At 55.6% G+C, this 13,884-nt stretch overlaps 1 protein-coding gene across 1 annotated transcript in view; it reads right to left on the reverse strand.

The window, feature by feature from the left end:
- Positions 1-8,490, reverse strand: part of PDE10A (phosphodiesterase 10A) — a 270,609-nt gene extending 262,119 nt beyond the window's left edge. Inside the window, exon 1 of the mRNA XM_081141071.1 lies at positions 7,945-8,490. The gene's annotated coding sequence lies outside the window, so the exon portion shown is untranslated. The remainder of the gene's footprint in view (positions 1-7,944) is intronic.
- Between the last annotated feature and the right edge of the window lie 5,394 nt (positions 8,491-13,884).

Genomic DNA, 13,884 nt, shown 5'->3' on the forward strand with positions numbered 1-13,884 from the left:
AGTGAGCCCGTCCAGCTGAAGTTCAAGGCCGTTTGTGACTCAACCAAGCCTGGGGAAAGGGGGGCTCCCTTCTAGAAAGCTCCAGAACCCTTCAATGACGTCCACAAAGCCGCCCACTTAATGGGTCATGTCACTGTTATTTTCCTATAAAGACCGAAATTGAGCGCTGGCCCATCCCCCAGCGCAGGCCTGGCACTTTGAGACGTTTCCTGTCCTCTCTCGAGATCTGAACACAGACCCCAGTTGTTACTGGTGCCTCACTGAGTGAGAACCACGTTCTGCACAGACAAAGGTGTCCTCCAAAAAAGCACACACACATTACAGCTGGGAGCTCAATCAATGTTTCTTTCTTTTCGGATTTAAACTCTTGGAATTAATAATTATTCACAGTGTGTATACATTTTGGGGGACACCCTGAATGTTTCACAGTCATCACGGGCCCCCGTATGAAGCACCGGAACCAGCGACCATGGGCCCCGGCTGCAGCGTCCAGGAGCCTGGCGCTGCCAACGCTAAGTGGGCGCTCGCTTGGGCGAATGGGCACGCGGCTGCCGGGCCTTTATTTACTGAGCCCGCCCTTCACCTCCCGAGCCTCAGACCTGGACCTGAACGGGAGCGTGAAGAACATACCCCATGGAGCTGACTGCCTTCATTTAAAACATTTTAAAGCATAAAATCACAAGTGATACCTGACAAAGCGGCAATCACGGCACAAATAACCAGGCCGGAGTGGGCTTCCTGCAGCGTGAGGGGCGGGGGGAGAAGGTGCGCTTGGCAACCAGGGAGCCCAGGGGGCCCCACGTGCGGACCACAAGCCAATTCCTCCCCAGCACATGGGCACAGAGACTGCGGGTGAGCCCGGGAAGCGCCCGGGGACACAGACATGGCTGGGGTGGCAGGTGGGCGTGCTGGCCCACACACTGCAGCGGCCGCTGGGAAACAGGACTCGGGTACAGGTGGGGCCGTCACCCCCAAGGCGGGACGGCTCCGTGCGCTGGCCCCCCAGAGGCACCGCGTGTGGACCTTGCTGTTGTCCCCCGGGTCCCTCTCCTCTCTCCCTCCCCACACGTGTCAGGACCGTGCTGAGTGGGCTCCCGTGTCTCTCTCACTAACATGGAGCTATCTGTGGGTCACCTGCTCTGCTCAGTCCTGGAAGAATCTCTGAATGGAGACTCGATCGTGCCCTCACTCTGTCCTCCACCCACGCGGGAGCCAGGCTTCCGCAGACAGTGCTGGATGCCAGAGACCAGAGGTTTCTAGGAGCCGCCCCCACACACACCGTGCCCCCCCAGTGGCTCAGGGCTGCGGCCACAGGAGCAGGGAGGCGAGAAGCCAGCTGGGACTGGGGCCTTGAGGTGCCCCCGCCCTGCGTCCATGGCATCCACTTCCAGTCAACAGAGGCAAAGCCCTCTTGGAGACTATCCCTGATCCAGGGAGATTTGTTATAATTTAAGTAAATAAACTCATTTAATTAATTTATTTATTATTTTTTGCTGTGAAGCCGTGAAAATTCCGGCCTTGTGGGCCGTCCTGCCTGAACTCCCCTTGGGAAAGGAAGCTGTGGACCTTCCCAGGCAGAGACTCTGAAACCGGATACACTTTCCCCAAATGGAAGTGAAGGAAGCTTTCTATAAGCAAACGTCCCTCAGGAGCTTAGGCCTTCTGGCTTCCTGACACCCCCTCCTTCAGAGTCCTCGAGCCAGCACAATGGACCCCTTAAGTCGGTAAGGTTGGGAAAGAGTGGGGATCGTCAGGCACATTCATAAAAAATCAAACCTCTTCACTGACGGGCCCCGATGACTGATAAAGAACAGGTGAGTTTTAAATGGTGTGTAGGGCTTACATTGACAATAAACGAGAGTGTACATCCACCAAAGGCACCTACGAGAATGTTCCATAGCAGCTTTATTTGTAATGATCCCCAAACTGAATCAACCCAAATGTCCATCAATACTAAAGGACAAGTAAATTGTGGGATATTGAGACAATACTACTCAAAAAGAAACAACTTCTGCACCAACACAGATAAACCACAGACACAATGTTGAAGAAAAGATCCCCGACATAAGAGTCCATGTTGTTCAAGTCCATGGATGTGAGTCCGAAAGCAGGTAAAACAAATGCATAGCCACGGAGGTCAGAGGCGTGAGGAGCGGTGACCTCTGAGGAGGGATCTGACTGGGTGGAGCACAGGGAGCCTGTAGGGCACTGGACATGCCCTGAGTCTTCTGGGCAAGTACATATGTTAACATCAATTACACTGTCCACCTACGATTTACCTACACTGTTCACCTAGGAAGGTGAACTTTCTGGAAATGTTACAGCTCATTTAAAAAGAAAGATATTGGGCCCAGCTGGCGTGGCTCAGTGGTTGAGCATTGACCTCTGAACCAGGAGGTCACGGTTCGATTCCCGGTCAGGGCACATGCCTGGGTTGCAGGCTAGATCACCAGTAGGGGGTGTGCAGGAGGCAGTCAACTGATGACTCTCTCATCACTGATGTTTCTATCTTTCCCTCTCTCTGAAATCAATAAAAGCATATTTTTTTAAAAAAAGATATTGGCATGTAAGCAAAATCCAAATTTATATAGTTGTGAGTTGAGTTTTATTATAGATTTTCATGTTCAACATGTTACATTTTTAGGCAGAGATCTTACCCTGGCATCGCAGTGCAGTTTTGGAATGTGTTTCGACTTCTCTTTCCAATGGAGAAGTCAGGGAGGTATTACTATAACTGGTGGATCAAGCTCAACATCACTACTGAGGGGGCCCACTGATGTGCCTTCTGATGGGACATGTGGAGAGGACACGGTGTCACCCGGGTGGTATCCAGTCCAAAATGTTTAACCTGAATCTCATCATTAAGGAATACCCAATGAATCCAAATTGGGAATTTATGAATGTAATAATAAGCTGTTGGCATCATTTTACATCCAAAAAACGTCTTAAAAGCAATGAGAGTTAAAACTAGAAAACAAAACAGCCCAGCTGGCGTGCTCAGCGCTTCACTGTCAATCCATGAAACAGGAGATCGCGGTTCAATTCCCGTCAGGGCACATGCCCAGGCTGCCGATTCCCAGGCTGCCGATTCCCGGGTTGCCGCATCGATCCCCAGCAGGGGGCATGCAGGAGGCAGCCGATCAATGATTCTCTCTGGTCATCGATGTTTCTGACTCTCTCTCTCTCTCCCTCTCCCTTCCTTTCTCTGAAATCAATAAAAACATATTTTTAAAAAACAACACAACTACAAGACACAAAATGTACAACAATTAGGAAGAGTGGGGCAAGGGGGGAATGGAAATGAATTTTAGAACCCACAGGGGCTGAAGGAACAGGTTTCTATCCAGAGTGTAACTGGGAAAACAGGATTTGTTATATTTCGGTGCAGAATAGCTAATGCAATATCTTGGATTAAACCAAAGTTTCTAGGTGGACAATAATTCCCTTGACCTGGTTTAAGATCAATAACTATAATTCTTCAGTGTTTTCGTCAGAGGCCCTTCCCATCCTGTCTTCCTCACGCCCATCTCTTCACAGCTAACCCAACACTGTAGCGTAATCATATCTCAGTTCAGAGCAATGAGGAAAAGAGCAGGCAAAGCAAAGCAGAAATTGTCTGGCATTGTCCATATTTTCACACCAAATTTCCTTAAGTTGTAAGAACAAAATCTTATACGTTTAACATCTTATGCAAATACCTTCCATCGGTACAGCTCGGAACACGTGTAGGACACAGAGCCAGCTGGAGCCCACGGGAGGGCCACACTCAGGCCATGATTTTACACACACACGCACACGCACACATGTGAAATAACTCCAAAGGACGTCCAAAGAAACGTTGGTCAAAACTGGGACAGTCAGCTTCATTTTCCTCTTACCCAGCTAAACAAAACAGGACGGCGCCATCGTGGGCAGGGAGAACCCCGAACCCCTTTAGGACCTTGCCTCCATCCCCATAAGGAATCTCCAGAAGAGAAACTATTAACAAAGCAGGAGCCACCACAGCACCATAACCAGGAACCGTCCCCATGTCACCAGAAGGGAACACCTACCAGCGGTGACCGGGGACGCCGTGCGCCCTGCATAGCCTGGCTGTAGGCGAGGGCGGAGAAGAGGCAACGGGTTTGGGTTCCTGGGCTCAGTTTCCCCCACACTCTCCCCGGGCAGCCTGTATGCTGACCGGCTACTGAAAACGTTAGATCCGGCCAACCTGCCGACGGAGGGTCTCAAAACCGGTGACCACCAGTAGGACTTAATTTCCAGTTGCCCTAATTTAATACAGGCCACCGTGTGCTCTCGGTGGTTGACACGGACAAACACACCCGCCTTCCGAGTCTGGGAACGCAGAGAGGCCCCTGCCGACAGTCCCAGTCGGCAGCAAGACCGACGGAAAAACTCCCCTCTCTTCCTCGGGGCGCGTGTGCTGAAGTTTGGTTGAGGGGCCCCGAGGAGAAACAAGGGTAGCACTGAGTTGGGGCGGAGGCGCCCCTGTTCCTTAAGGGTGCGTGAGGCTCCCTTTACATTTCTGGGCACAGGCCCAACCTCCTGTCGCTCAAACACAGGGTTGCACCTGACCTCTGCCCCTCCCACTGCCAACGTGTGCACAGCCAGACACCAGCCCACGCGGAGACGCGTCCGCGCCACGTCAGGCGAGGGCCGCGGGCCACGCCGCCTTCCCAAAGAAACAGTCGCAGCAACGCGGCGTGGAGTGTTCACGCGCTTGACGGTTCCTCAGTTACACGTTCACGGGCGATTATTAAGTCGCATGTTTATTTGCCAAACGCAAAGGGTACAGTCAGATCACTGATGTTTCCGAGCTCTGAAAAAACCAATCTGTACAAGAAACCATTTCAAAATTGTGATCATCTCTGAACACGGACGGAGGTACCAACGGCTCCCTGGAAGTGGGAACGATTAGCCACCCTCAGGACAGGACCTCCCGGGCGTCGCTCTTTAAATTCAAATTCCTCACATTTCCACAAAAAGGATGAGAAATGTTTGTTCAGACACAATTTCTATAACCGGCAACCACTCATTCGTTAATTATTAAAATGGCATCAAATGTATCTGGGTTTTTATTTACCATGAGGAAGACGTCACTTCCCACGGACGTCACTAGTTGCTTCACCCAGAGAAGGTGGTACATGCCCGGAGAGTGACCCTCGGGTCAAAACCCAGTGCTGGGCACAGAGCTGGCGGGTGGTCAGGCACTCACGGTAAGCCCGAGTTACTCTCCCCAAGATGGAAACACCAGCCATTTGGATAAAGTCATCTGCAATACTTGAATTTCTTACCAAATGCCAATTTTCCAGGAAAATTAATTTAAAAAATGCACTGACTTTGGCTCTAAGATCATAACTGAGCAAAGAAAAGCCAAGCCCTGGGCAGTCCCTAAGAGGCAACCCCTTCCAGGTGGCAGCATCGCTCCCCCAATTTCTAGTAAAGCCCAGAGGACTGCCCAGGGATGGCCTAAACCGAACCTCTGCCTCCTGACGCACACAGCCACGCAAAGGGCCCGCGTGGACGCGGGGACCCGCGTACGTGCAGGGAGGACTCCTGTGGCTCTGTGCTCCTTGTGACGTCACGGGAGCAGGGCCGTGGACTCCATTTTGGAGACACACACCCATGTCTCCGGTCCCTGCTCGGACCGCACCTGCCACCGGCCACCGAGGCCACAGGCTCAGTTCTGCAGGGGAGCAAAACTGAGGCAAAACAGCCCTTCTACCCACCAGGCTCCAAATCAAGCCCCCACACCTGCTCTCACCACCTTTCCACAGTCCGACCAACAACAAAACGTCTGCCTCTGGTCCATTTTTCCTCTGGGTTTTAACCACAGCCCAGGAAAAGGCTTGCCTGGTTCATCCGGGCCTACTTCTCACCAAACCCAGAATGCTCTCAGCAAAATAAAAGGTGTCTGTTTGGGCTTCCTTTCTGTGGAAATCAGATAGCCAACCATGACTTTTGTTTCCATAGGAAATTTCCCATCTTCTCCGTGCACTGATATTATGTAGGGCGAGAGGCACCCCCGGCTCCCCCGGCCCTCCCTGCAATCCGACCTCACCTCCAACTTCAGGACCACGCACGGGGAAGCATTCACCATGACGCAGCCCTGAGCAGCCCCGACTGGAGAGCATGGGAGCAGGAGAGGCCCTCCCTGCCGTCCCTCGCGGGCCAGACGCGGGGGGCACAGCTCCAGCACCCCACCCTCCACACACAGGTGTCCCGCCCGCAGACGTCCGTGCAGGCTGTGCATCCCCAGGCCCGAGCCTCACCAAGGCACCAGACGACCCGGCAGGCAGGGGACGGGCGCTGCTCAGCCACCCCAGTGCCCACCTCCTGGCCTCCTCCTGCCTCCTCTCCACCCCACCCCACCCTCTCCTCCTCCCCACATTGCTTCCAGGGCACCCAAATTTGGGTCTCCGGCGCCAGCCTAATCAGCTCGTTCCCACCCCACCCCCAATTTCCCGAAGACACATGTAAAATCCCATTCTTGGGGAAGAAAGTCTGCCCAAGTTGCCTTGGCATGGGAGCTGTGACGAAGGTGGGCTGGAGCATTCCTGCAGAGGCTGTGGACTCCCAAACGCTCCCCTGCCCTCCTCTCCGCCTCCTCCCCTCCCCCTACCTTGCTCCTCGCTGCCGCTTCCCCCGGGCCAGGCAGTGGGCTGCTCCTCTGGGAGCGGGGACTCTCCACCTCCTCCACCCTCCAGGGCTTTGCGTTTCTTCGACATCTCTGCCCAGGGCTGGGGCTTGGGGGGGGTTCTTTCCCCACCCCCAGCCCTCCCCCCTCGGAGAGGAGCCTGAAGGTGGGGTCGGGTGCAGGGGAGAGACAGGAGGCCGAGCAGAGGGGTGGGGAGGAGAGACGGGGAGGGCGATGGATGGAAAGGGGCTGCTGCTTAAAGAGGGGAAGGCACTTTGAAGAGGCAGGCAGGCAGGAGGAGGCAGGACGGGCGGGCGGTGCGGGGAGCCTCGATCGGCTCCTCAGAGCCTCCGTCTAGGGGCCGCTGCCGGCTGGCTGGCTCTCCCTCCCTCTCTCCCTCTCTCTCCTTCCTCTTTTCCTTCCCACTGGAAGGGTGAGCGGAGAGGCGAGGGGGAACCAGACCGGAGAGGAGAGGCTCCTCGGGCCACTCAGCTGATTTCTTTCCAATTTGGGAGGGGGTGGGGAGGGGTACTATATATATCTCAGGACTCCTGGCCCTGTCTGTTTAGGAAGGAGTGGTGTCTGGGGGGGGGCAGTGTTTGTGGTGCTTGGGGGGGGTGCTCAATGACTAGCCAGGAACATTGGGTAGAATGAAGAAAATAAAACGCTGAAGAATGCGATACAGTGGTGCCTTCAGGTGCTGGGGACACTGGGCCCCCTCCTCCCTGATGACATCATATGACCTTTGCAGAAGGGGCTGGGGAGGTGGAGGTGGGGGCCACGAGGGGAGTAGCAGCAGAGGCCAGGGGTGGAAAAGGCGAGGGGAGGAGGGATGTGGTCCCCGTTCAGGACCCCGAGGGAAGCTGCGCCAGGGGCGAGGAAGGTGCACACCAGCCCTTCTCGCAGCCTCAAGAGGCACCTGCGGTGTAGCGTCACCGGGGCTGCGGTTTGCAGCTGGGGGACCAGAGGGCCGCCTGCGCAGGGCACCCGGAGCTGGGAAACTGGGCGCAAGCAGCAGCCCAGGAGCAATCTCCCAGGCGCCGGGGCTGCCTGCAGTCTCCCTCGCCTCCTCTGCAACCCTGTGCGCTTTCCTGCTGGATAAACTCGGGTCTCTCCTTTCTCGCTTCCACTCGCCACCCCTCCTCCCAAACAGTCCTGTCCCCAAGCCACGCGCACACACACATTTCCTCGCTGCCAAAACGCACGGAGGGAACCGATGGGAAGTTTTCTTTAAAAAGTAGGGTAACGGCTGGAACCAAGTTTCTGTGGACTCTCAAGGGTTAAGCAATAGGCGACTCTCCACTTACCGCCGAGGTGTGCGGAGGGGCACAGACCGCTCTGCTTCACCCAAGTTGGTACGTTTGGAAAAGAGAGAAGGGGGGGCAGGTCCGCCGGCCGGCGGCAGCGCGGTGGGTCCAGGGCTCCATCGAGAACTGCGCAAAACAAGTTGCCAAGAGAGGCCGAGGGCCCGAGCCGCGGACCTCGCCGGGATCGCTCCTTCCGCGCGCGGCGGGCACCTCCCACGGGCTGCGGGCGCTCTGGAGGCCGCGCGGATCCTCTCCGACTAGGGGCACACAACCCCGGGCGGCGGGGGGCACCCCTCTTTCCCTCCTCTCCGCCCGGGGGCCCCGGGACAGCGCGCCGCGCGCTCCTGGTGCCCAGGAAGACGGTCCATGTCAGCCGGCGCTCCCCGGGGCCGCAACTTTGGACCCGCACAGCTGGAGACCGGGAGTGCGCGCCGGGGCGCAGGGGCGCGCGCGCGTGTGCCAGACCCTGTGCCCGGCCGCGTGCCAGCCTGTGTGTCCCCGCGCGCCGGGCATCGGGTGCATGTGTGCTCAGGAACGACTCTCCCTGGCTGCCGGGAACTTGGAGAGTTTTCCTTTAAGCCGGAGCCGCTGCCCGGACACCCCCCGCGTCCAACAGGAGGCGATGACGTCTGTAGCCTCGTTGCCAGACAGTCCCCGGGCTGCCGCTGCTGTTCACTGACAGGAGCCGGCGCTCCGACGTCAGCAGCCGGACCTTTGGCGAGGCCGCCCCCGGGGAGCCGGCTGCCACCCCCGCACCTGCCAGCGCGTCCCCGGGGCGCAGGGAAAATGAAATCCAAGGCGCAGGCCGGGGCGGGGGTGGGCCGACCTGCCCTCTTTGTCCTGGAGCCGGGCGTATAAATAGTCCTGTCTCCGGCCAGACTTGCGGCCCCGCCCGCGCGCACGCCCCCAGCGCCCCTCCCCGCCGCAGGCCCTGTCGCCGGGTGTCGCCTCGCTGGGGGAGGCGGGGAGGGGACAGCCGAGCCTGTTCCCATTCACAGATTCAGTGGGAGTCTCAGGGCCCCGGCTCCCGTGTCGCTGTGAATGGATGGTGCGCGCGCGCGGGGGGACCACCGGGGCCGCGGGGATGCCGCCGCGCCGTGCGCGCCTCCCACGCGGAGACCTCGGCCTCGCCTCGCGGAGGGTGGCAGGGCCCTGAATAGCCACCCTAAGGGAAAGAGGCCTGCCCTCCACGGCCCCACCGACCCCAGGGGCTCTTCTGCCCCCGCCGCGCGAGAAAGCCGAAGGGAGCCTGGCGCTGCGCGCAGCCCCGGCCTCGGGGAGACCCGGTGAGGACCGGCCGGGCCTGCCCGCCGCCGATGGTCAACAGGAGCGGAGCAGCCACGTGCCGCACAGCAGGGGCTGGGCCCGGGTGCCACCGCCCTGGGACCCCGCGATCCCTCCGCTCCCGAGCCCCCAGGGGTGCGGCGCCCGGGAGAGGGTGCGGTGCGGAGGCTGAGGGGGGCCGCAGGGCGAGTTGTCCACCCGAGGGGCCCTGGATCCTGGGGAGCTGCTGCCTGCCTTGGCCGGTGGCCAGGCGCTGGGTAGGACCAGGTGCCCCCAGCTGGGCACGAGCACCCCCCCACTCCACCCCCCGCTTCTGGCCCAGGACCCCAAAGAGTTGGGCTCTGAGGTGCCCTACACGCCGCAGACTCTTCCTAAACACACCCAGGCTTCCCTGGGCACAGGACACAAACGCGCTGAGAGGAGCCTGAGCGCCTGGGCCGGGTCCCGCTGACAGCAGCTGCCTCCTAACAACTGACTGAGCCCCGAGCCCCTGGCCCAGCCTGTCAGCAGCTGTGAGAAGTGCCCACTCACCTGGCCCTGGTCCCCGGGCTCCTGCCCCATAAAAGGCCACCCTCCCACGAGGACACTGCACCCCAGCTCCTCTCTACCAGGGGAAATGTCTCCACAGGCCCTTCTGTCCCCTCCCAACACATCTACTGGGTCCTTCCCATCACACATGTGCTGTCATGTCTCCTTTGGGTCACAAGTGTTGAATTTGAATCTCCTCAGCTTCTTGATGTTGGAGTTCTGGGGCTCACAGCACCCTCTGTCTTCTCTCTGCACCTGCTCCGTGGGTGGCCTCCCTCGGCCTCCGGGTTGGAAGTCCCATCTGAACACGGGAGACTTTTGCATGGGTGTGTGCTAGGTCAGACCTCTGTCCTAACGCTGGACTTGAGTACCTAGCTAGCACCTCCACTTGGGTGCCTGGAGACATTGGGAACTCAATTGGCTTCTTTTTAAATTAAATTTGTTGGGGTGACATTGGTTAATAGGCTCAGATAGGTTTCAAGTGTACATTTCTATGATACATGATCTGTATGTTGCATTGTGTGCCCACCTCCCAAAGTCAAATCTCCTTCTGTCACCATATGTTTGACCCCCCTCTAATACTCTCTCCCCCTTCCCTCTGGTAACCCCCATATCTGCTGTCTTTGTCATAAACAAGACAAACAAGCAATCAGCTGGCCTCTTGATTTCCCCCCTCACCCCAAACCTGCTCTTTCCCAGTTTTCCTGCCCCCACCCCAGCCAATGAATATTTCATACTCTGTTGCCCTTAGTCCAAAACCTTGGAGGAATATCGACTCCTCTTGTCTTCATCCCCACATTCCACCTGTCAGCAAATTCTGTCCCCTCCACCTTTAAATGTCCAGGCTCCAAGTCCCCGCCACACCCTACCGACATGACCCTAATGCCTCTGCCTCCAGGCTCAGCCCGGGCCCCCTTCACACATCCAATCGCTGAGTCAAACATTTTATTCATTCAACAATCAAAAGTATTTAAAACTCATAAATTTTTGTATGTAGTTATTTTGTTCATGTTTGGTCCACGAGAAGGGCCGGTGAGTATCCCTTTAAGCTCACTCGCGTCCATATGGCATACCCCCACCATTTTCTGAACGCTTCCTTACTTTGGGCACAGCAAGGTGTTTCTGGAGCATCTTGCACCTAGCTGCCCCCAACCTGGGATCAGCCGTTTCCGAGGAACACTGTTCCTGGCGGTGGTTTTAGATACCAAGATCTGGGGAGCAGGGTGCTCGCTGCTGCTGCACTGTCTTTTCTTCTGGGCCTCGTGGCAGACAGGTGGAGGCAACGAGTGAGCCCACACACACACAGACAAGCATACATGTGCACAGGTGCCTAACTTCACACGTCTAGAAGTCAGGAGCCCTATACGTCTTATTGCTGAGCCACAACATGAATATAAACATAGTTTTGTTAGATATGGTCAAATTCTTCTTCAAAGGGTTTGTACCCGTTTATAAGTCACAAATCTCTTCTTTTTAAGAGAAAATAAATAAAAGTTCCCAAGTGTAAACAGATCTGAGTTAATGAAAAGTTACTTCCTGTGTTTTAAGGGAATGATTTGGCTCCTGAACTGGGACAGCTGGGGGCTGGGGCTGCTTCCTTCTCAGGCCAGGTGGGATGTGATGAACTTAGCAGGATGTACACACATGTGTTCCTTAACTCGTCTCCTAAACTGAACTTGTGAATTTTGAACACATTCTTCTGTGTTACACAATAAATATACTAGGAAAAAAATCCACTGGGATCAGGCTTGGTTTCTGTTCTCAATTCTGTCATGATCCTGTTTTGTGAATTTAGGAAAGTCATTTACATTACTAAGGCTCTGTTTCCTTGCCTGGAAAATGGGCATAAAAATAATATTTTCCCTGACTACCTAGTAGTTTGGTTTAGGGATCAAATGTGTGTGTCATTTATAGACATAATGATGAAATACTCTCTATTATCTATTTATCTATCAATTATCTGTAATCTATCTACCATCTATCAATCATTTATCAATCATCTATCTACCATCTACCAATCATCTGTCTGTCATCTATCCATCTATCCATCTATTGGTCCTGCATGTCCAAGTCTTCGTTCGAAACAGCTCTCTTCCCAGCAGGGGGGATAAAGAACATCTCACTGGCACTTAAGAGACCTGCATTTTTCCTCACTCCCCCCTGCCCCCTGGGGCTGACACCTGGTGTAACTCCAGAAGTGCATTTCATCTCCCCTCATCTGATCTCCCATCTTTATCAAATGAAAGTCTCGTACTCACGCCCTGTAAGATTCTTTTGGGTCCTAAATGCTCTGGTTCTTCGAGTCACTGATGTCAGGCAGGCGGGGAGAGCATCCTGCACTCTGAGCGCGCCCCATGCCCCCGCTTTAAAGACCTTCACTGAGAAAGATGGTGTAAAAAGGGAACTTTTAACAAGGCGCCGCTATGGTTCCCGACAGCCTCAGACCATTTTCCCTCCCGGAGTTGCAGGCCCACCACCTCCATCCAGTGCACGGTACTCAGTGGGGGTTTCCTGCTTTCCATGGATCTTGGGTCATTATTTTGAGCTGAGCCGGCTCACAGAGGAGCCTGTAAAGAAAGAGAGGGGAAGATCATCTGTACACCTGCTCCATCGTCACTCCAGGCCCAACTTAGGAGACCAGACATTACAGACACCTGGCAGGAAGAAGAAGCGAGAGAGGCTGGGAGCACAGCAGTAAGGCTGACTGTGCTGCGGGATGCACCTTCAGCAGAGGCTTGAAGCTCTGGGTCTAAGACAGGACTCACCTGGCCACACTGCCCCAGCCAGCACTTGCTGACTCACGGGGACAGAGGTGCAGCCAGCCCTGCACCATCCTGGCCCACGCAGCATCCACAGTGGGAAGCGTGAACAGCCATGTCCCTCTCCAGGTACAGCTGTGCAGGGGCAGAGAGAGCACAGAGGGCTCCGGGTGGTGGGCGGTGCTGGGATAGAAGGACCAGCAGCAGAGCCTCCCAGGCAGGCAGCGTATCCCATCAGCCACGACCTGCCACGTAATTTGAGCGGCAGGGCAAAATGGAAATGCAGGGACTCTTGTTCAAGACTATTAAGAATTTAAAGAGCCCTGGCTGGTTTGGCTCAGTGGTTAGAGCATCGGCCTGAGGACTGAAGGGTCCTGGGTTTGAGCCCAGCCAAAGGCATGTACCTCGGTTGCAGGCTCCATCCCCGGCCCTGGTCGGGGTGCATGCAGGAGGGAACCAATCGATGTGAGGACCTGTGTGACTGCAGAGTTGGCCTGGGCCCACTCCTTGCCTGGGCAGCTGTGTCTGTCTGCCCCATTCCCCAGCAGACTGCACGCAGGGGCTGGGGACTGTCCAGGTGTCTCAGCTGCAAAGATGATCCCAGTAAACACTCACATGCAGTCCCCTAGTGCCCCATGGTGACAGGAGAGGGCCCCAGCACTCTAAAGTAAGAGCCAGTCCACTAAAAAACAATCACACCAAGCACCTTAGTGAATTTCTTCCCTGAATTTGCAAGTGTGAGCAAGCTGGCTTCGTGCCTCTGAGTTCACGTACAGCAATATTTCCTAATTAAAGTCATGAGCCCTAACAGGTACCTTAGCGTCGTACAGAATTATGGCCCCAGAGATGATTAGTCTGAGTTGTCCGGGTGGGCAGAGCCCGGCTGAATCACAGGAACCCTTAAAGAGGAGTTTCCCAGCTGTAGTCAGAGGGAACTGGAGGGGAGCTGGCTGCGGAGACGCAGGAAAGGACCAGGAGTCAAGGAGTGCAGGTGCCTCTAAAGGGCAGGAAAGGCCAGGCGGGACTCTCTCTGGAGCCTCCAGAAGGAACAGAGACTGCAGACACTTTGGTCTTAGCCCAGTGGGACCCTGTTGGGCTTCTGACCTCCAGAACGGTAAGATGATAAACTCATATTGTCTTAAGCCACTAAATCTGTGGTCATCTTGCCCCAGTGACGACAGCAATATACTAGGTTAGCAGTAAACATAGATGTTGAAATTGTTTTTCATCAAAAAAAAAAAAAATCCACTAGATTAACATGTGTCTGAGGTAGTGCTGAGGCAGGGGTCTTGGGTGTTTCTGGGATGATGTTATCCAAACCACCGATCCAGAGGTTTAACATTCTCAAACAGACGGAACAATCGTTTTG

Source organism: Miniopterus schreibersii (assembly GCF_964146895.1).
Source record: "Miniopterus schreibersii genome assembly, chromosome: 6".
NCBI lineage: Eukaryota > Metazoa > Chordata > Mammalia > Chiroptera > Miniopteridae > Miniopterus > Miniopterus schreibersii.